Genomic DNA, 7,448 nt, shown 5'->3' with positions numbered 1-7,448 from the left:
CCATTCCTTTGGGTGATTACCGTGATAGGATGATTGCTTCCACCATGGAAAGGACAGCATTTTGTTCTTACTGGAATAAACACTTTGCATATGGATTTGCCTTCTCTGCACACAATGCTTCTGCCAAAAACTACCATCTGTGGACTTACAGAATGCCACATCTACCATCATTGTATTCCACACAGCAAGGAACTCACTACACAGCAAATGAAGTGTGGCAAAGGGCCCATGCTCATGGAATTCACTGGCCTTACCATGTAGTCCACTGTTCTGAAACAACTGGCTCGACAGAACAGTGCAAAGGCTGGCCTTTTGAATATTTAGTTACAATGCCAGTCAGGTGGCAATAACATGCAGGGCGAGGGCAAGAGTCCCCACAAGGTTGTATATGCTCAGAATCAGCATCTGATACATGGTTTTGTTTCTTCTGTAGCCAGGACTCACAGGTTCAAGAATCAAAGTGTGCAAACGGAATTGGCGCCACTCACTCTTATCCCTGGTGACTCACTAGAGAAATGTTTGATTTCTGTTCCTGCGCCTTTATGGTCTACTGACCAAGAGATCTTAGTTCCAAAGTAAAGAATGCTTCCATCAGGAGACACAACAGTGATTCTATTGAACTGAAGGTTAATAGTACTGCCTGTCTACTCAGGGCTCCTTATGCCTCTGAATCAACAGGCGAAAAAAGAAGTTACTGTGCTGACTGAGGTCAGTGATCCTGAATAACAAGGAGAAACTGAACAACGACTCCACAGTACAGGTGAGGAAGATTATATTTGGAATACAGAGAATTATTAGAGGGTATCTTAGTTTTACTATGCTCTATTATTAAGTACCACGTGCCTACAATTGCATTCATTCATGGATAACACCATATTTGATTCTTTGTCACCAACTTGCTATTGGATGTCTTCAGTCTTAACATTTTTCTTTTCTCCTTTTATATTATATAATGGACATCTGCATCTATATTCCATATGTTTTCACCATCACTGATGCATCCAGCCTATTGGAACAATATACAGATGCTCCTTGATTTACAATGGGGTTACATTCTAATAAGCCAATTGGAAATAGTTTCTATCATAGTAAAAAATGCATTTACTATGCCTGACCTACTGAGTCAACATAGCTTAGCCTTGCCTAACTTAAACATTCTGAGAACATTTTCATTAGAATACAGTTGTACACAGTCATCTCACACAGGGACTATTTTATAACAAAGTGTTGGATATCTTATGGAATTTACTGAATACTGTACTAAAAATGAGAAACAGATTGGGTATATGAGCACCATTGTAAAGTCAAAAAAAAATGTAAGTTGGACCATCGTAAGTAGGAACTGTCTGTACTTCATCTTGTTTACAAACTATTAGATCCAACTGACGGTTTAGTCCAACTGTTAGATCCAATTGACAGATTAGTCCTCTTCTCCTTAGCATTTTAGACCACTTACACATACTTTATGTCCTCAGAAATTCTTTATCACTTTTATTACATAATTTTTCCTGGTTCTAATCCTACCTTAACCTACAGCTTTTAATAATCTGGATAAATTTATTATTTAAATACATATTACGTGAATGGTATTGATTTTATCTGCTAAGTGCTTACTTGGAGTCTCAATCTACAAAATCAAAGTTTCTTAAAGAATCTACTTCTCAAATAATTTTTAGAAATAACTTTATAATATGTCTTACCTGCCCCAATAAATATTCAGTGGATATGGGAGCAAGTAAAACTACAATTTTGAGGCAACTCTATCTGATATTTACACCGAAAAATATTAATGAACTCTCATTTGCTATAGCCAGAATTATCAACAAGCCTATTGAAGACTACTCAGACTTCTGTCGTTGCCTAAATAAAATACTGGTTATTTTAGCTATCTCGTTTAATATTGGAATGAGAACAAGCTTTATTCTTGCCTACCATACCAAGTAGTTTGAATTTTGGTTCTAATCCTACCCTAGACTACAGGTCTGAGGCTTTTGTTTTATTCATTCTTATATAATTTTTTAACGTTTTGCATATCATTTTATTGTCAAATTTTTTAATACTTACATAAGATCCTGTTATTCTTTTTTCATTTATTATTATTATTATTATTATTATTATTATTATACTTTAAGTTTTAGGGTACATGTGCACAGTGTGCAGGTTTGTTCCCTATGTATCCATGTGCCATGTTTGTGTGCTGCACCCATTAACTCGTCATTTAGCATTAGGTATATCTCCTAATGCTGTCTCTCCCCCCTCCCCCCACCCCACAACAGTCCCCGGAGTGTGATGTTCCCCTTCCTGTGTCCATGTGTTCTCATTGTTCAATTCCCACCTATGAGTGAGAACATGTGGTGCTTGGTTTTTTGTCCTTGAGATAGTTTACTGAGAATGATGGTTTCCAGTTTCATCCATGTCCCTACAAAGGACATGAACTCATCATTTTTATGGCTGCATAGTATTCCATGGTGTATATGTGCCACATTTAATTTTTATAACCTGGGTACATACATTTGCCAAGGTAAGATGAGAGAAGATAGGTGAATGTGGTTGCTCCCACACTATAAGTTAGAACTACCAATCTTTTTGGATCTTGAATCCTGTTGCCATGTCTAAATAACATTTATAGGTTCTTTTTATATGTGATAACGTTTGTCATAAGAGTTTTATTAACCTTCCCTGCCAGCTGGCTAATTCAGTTGTGGTGTGCTCCCCTTCCTGAAAAGTATCTGACATTTCTGTAAAGATCTTCATTTATACAGCAAAGGGGGATTATGCTAGCAGCAATAGTGATCACTGTTTACATATCGGTATTTTGAAAACACATAAATGGACTTACTAGTGACTTATTTAATATAAATGTGACTTCTACTGGAAATAAACTTTCTAAAAGTCAAGCATGAAGGAGAAAAGACAATATATTTATTTACATAAAAGTAGAAATATTATTTAGAATTTTTTTTTCAGAACACAAAGGCAAGCAGTGAATTGGGAATGAACGTCTGGAAATCAGAAAGAAGATAGTAAACATAAGTACTTCACATAAATTTAAAATACAAATAAAAATAATTTTGTGATAATAATGAAGAAGTTATATCACTAGCATCGAAAGCTATGCAAATTAAAAGAGTGATTTTACTGAAAGGTAAAATTTCAATAATGTAGCAATATTTATTTCTTTGTGTGTGTATGTTTTTTATAATTTCTAATTTCTGGGAAGAAATTAGCAATATTGCACAGTGCTGCTGGGTGTACAAAAAGAACTTACAGTTTGAGAGAGTAATTTAATATAATATGATAAACACTTTTCAGTACAGTTTATAGGAAAATAATTGACAACCTATCCTCGGATTTATTTAAGAGTATACCTATAATTCTCAGGTTTATAATTCTGAAGAATCTAAAAATGATAAAAATTTATAATAAAAAGTGTTTGATTAAATAAATTGTAGGTATATTTATAGAATATATTTGAAAATAAGTTCTAAAGAATGGTTAAAATTATAAAATCAGGAGATGTTTTAAAAAGCTCCTAAAGAGCTCTAAGACACTTTTTCATGTTTGAAAGATAGAAACATTTTAAATACAAAAAGTTTAAACATAAAAATGTTAACAAAAGCTATCAGAAACTAGAATTTCATGATGTTCTCTATGTGTATAGATAGATGATAGGTATATATTTATACCTGCATGCATAGTTACAGAGATAGATATAATGTGTGCATACTCATTAAAATAAAAACTAATTTGAAAAATTGATTAACCAGATAAGTTAACTAAAATATAGGGTGCTTTTCTAGAAAACTCAGGTCAAAATTTTAGCCAGTGTCTTACACACACTTGAGTAACTGCCCCTATAAATACATACATACCTACATACATACATACATACATACATACATACATACACCTGTATAAAGGAATACATAAAGCTTTTAAAACCTTGAATAGTTCAGAGAAAGGATAAAGATCTTCTCTCTGTGATTGCGAATTGATATAGATCTTAGAAATTATTCACAGACGTTCTCACAAGTATTTCCTTATGCTTATTTAAAGGAAAGGTCACGTAAAATACAATCATTTTATTTTTCTCTTTCAGATTCCTTCTAGAGTCACTCTGATTGCATTAATGTGCTAATATTAATGACTGGCCAATATTCTCTATAGTTTGTTGAGCTTTATTCCCCAAGAATAATATGGACTGCAAATTGAAGTAATTTCAGCACCTGTGAACATCCCACGGAGAATATGAACTGGAACATTTTTAAGATCAGCATAAAGGGTGGAAAATAAACACCACTCAGAGGATCTCCTCTCAGGTATTCATCATCTGGTTCCAAGCATGAGTCAGTTCAATTTAACACTAACTTATACTTCCTCCAGTTTTCCAATGTGTAGTTCCCAACTTTGACTACCAAAATGGTGAACCTGTCTCATGCCTTTTAATACATATTGAACACTCAAAGGTACCATATTTGGCCCTTGTTCACAATTTGTCATTCTGTCAACCCAAATATCCTTTCTATTCAATGAAAAAGACACTTATCTTATTTCTTCACAGCAGATTCTTACTTTAATCATATTCTTGCAGTGAGTTTCTCTCTTTATCTGAGACAATGTCAGCACGTTCTGGTTCATAAGTACATCCACTTTGTCCCGCTCAACTATTGTAATATAGGCATACATACACATAATGAATGCATTTCTTCAACACTTTTGATTAATCTGTGCTATATTTTATTATTGAAATATGGTTTTATTATGAAATATGGCTTCTACATTAGAAGCCTTACAGGGATGCTATTCTCAATAGCCTTTCTTTGATAGTTTGCAATCACCAATAACTCAGCAATGCAAACACTGATTTAATGTAATACTGAGTATTATTAATGCTGATTTGACTTAATTGGATTTATTTTTAAAAGATGCAATATCCATCTACAGCAAAATTAATAAATACATCGTGATAATTCATACAATGGAATACTACACAGCGATGAGAATGGAAAACCTGCAATTACAGCAAAAAATCATGATGACCCTCACAAACTTAATGTAGAGCAAGAAAATTAAGACAGAGTAACATATATGATACAATATTTCTTTCTTTCTTCCTTTTTAAAATTTAGTTTTAATTGAAAATTGGCAATACATACTTATGATATACAACCTTATGTTTTTTATAATTTCAATATTTATTCCAGATTCAAGGATACATGCGCAGGTTTGTTACATGGATATATTGTGTGATGCTGAGGTTTAGGACAAGGTTGATCTCATCACCCAAGCAGTGAGCATAGTACCCAATGGGTAGTTTTTCAGCCCATTCCTCCCTAATTCCCTTCCCCCTCTAGCAGTCCATTGCTCTCATTTTTATGTCCACGCATACTTGTGTATGTAAGTAAGAACAGGTAGTAGTTGGTTTTCTGTTCCTGCATTAATTTGCTTAGTACAATGGTCTCCAGCTGCATCCATGTTGCCACAAAGGACATGATTTCATTTTTTGTATGGCTGTGTATTATTCCATGGCCTACAGGAACCACATTTTTTCAATCCAATTCACCATTGATGGGCACCTAAGTTGCCTTTCCTATTGTGAATAGCACTATAATGAACACACAGGTGCATGTGTCTTTTTAGGAGAAATATTAATTTTCATTTGGGTATATGCCCAAGAATGGGATTTCCAAGTTGAAAGGTAGCTCTGTTTTAAGTTCACTAAGAGATCTCCAAACTGCTTTCCATAGTGGTTGAACTAATTTACATTCTAACCAATAGTGTATAAGCTTTCTCTTTTCTCCATACTCTTGCCAGCATCTGTTATTTTTTGACTTTTTAATAACAGACATTCTTATTGGTGTGAGATGATATCTCATTGTGATTTGGATTTGTTTGATGGTTAATGATTCTAAAATTTTTTTCTTGTTTGTTGCACTTGTATTTTTTTTTTTTTTTTTGAGATGGAGTCTCACTCTGTTGACAGGCTGCAGTGTAGTGGCATGATCTCAGCTCACTGCAATCTCCACCTCCCAGGTTCAATAGATTCTCCTGCCTCTGCCTCCTGAGTAGCTGGGACTACAGGTATGCACCACCATGCCCAGCTGAGACAGGGTTTCACCATGTTGGCCAGGATGGTCTTGATCTCTTGACCTCGTGATCTGCCCACCTTGGACTCCCAAAGCCTTTGGATTACAGGTGTGAGCCACCGTGCCCAACCATATGTCTTCTTTTGAAAAGTGTCTGTTCATGTCCTTTGCTGATTTTCATTGGAATTGTATTTTGCTTATTGAATTGTTTAATTCATTAATTATTAAATTATAATGAAATGGATTGTTAAATAATTCTGGACATCAGACCTTTGTTAGATGTTGTATTAGTTCTGTCTCACATTGCTAAAAGGAAATACCCAAGATTGGGAAATCTATATAAGAAAGAGGTTTAATTGACTCACAGTTATGCACAGCTAGGAAAGCCTTAGGGAACTTATGATCATGGCAGAAGGCAAAGGGGAAAAAGGCACCTTATTTACAGGTCAGCAAGAAGGAGAAGGGCAAACAGGGGAAATGCCAGGCGCTTAGAAAACCATCAGATCTTGTGTGACTCACTCACTATCATGAGAACGGCACTGGGGAATGATCCTCATGATCGAATTACCTTCATCTGTGGTCCCATCCGTGACACGTGAGAATTGTGGGGATTATAATTCCAAATGAGATTTTGGACAGGGAAACAGCCAAACCATATAAGATGCATGACTTACAAATATTTTCTCTCATTCTGTAGATTGTTTACTCTGTTGGTAGTTTCTTTTGCTGTGCAGGAGCTCTTTAATCAGTCAATTTGTCAATTTTTGTTTTTGTTGCAATTACTTTCGAGGATGTAGCCAAAAACTCTTTGCCAGAGCTGATATCAAGAAGGATATTTCCTAGATTTTCTTCTAGTATTTTTGTAATGTGAGGTCTTACATTTAAATCCATTCTGAGTTACTTTTTGTTTATGGTGAAAGGAAGGGGTCCAGTTTTTTTCTTCTGCATAGGGCTAACTAGTTATCCCAGCTCAATTTGTTGAATAGGGAGTCCTTTACCCATTGCTTGTTACCATCAGCTTTATCAAAGATCAACTGGTTGCAGGTGTATCACTTTATCGGTTCTCTACTCTGTTTGATTTACCTATGTATCTGTTTTTTACCAGTGTCATACTGTTTTGGTTACTATGGCCTTATAGTATCGTTTAAAATCAGCTAGTATTATGCCTTTGGCTTTGTTCTTTTTGCTTAGGATTGCTTTGGCTATGTGGGCTCTTTTTTTGCTCTATATGAATTTCTATAACATGCAAAAATCAGACAAACCTACCTGTCCTTTTAAAAGATAGTAAAATGAATATTCCTGAGAATTATGGGATGGAAGACAAGAGATAATTAAAAGAAGGCATATTCAGAAATTCTGCAT

Source organism: Hylobates moloch, unplaced genomic scaffold, assembly GCF_009828535.3.
Source record: "Hylobates moloch isolate HMO894 unplaced genomic scaffold, HMol_V3 SCAFFOLD_5, whole genome shotgun sequence".
Lineage (NCBI taxonomy): Eukaryota > Metazoa > Chordata > Mammalia > Primates > Hylobatidae > Hylobates > Hylobates moloch.
The sequence above is the reverse complement of the archived record's forward strand: the minus strand, read 5'-3'. Positions refer to the sequence as shown.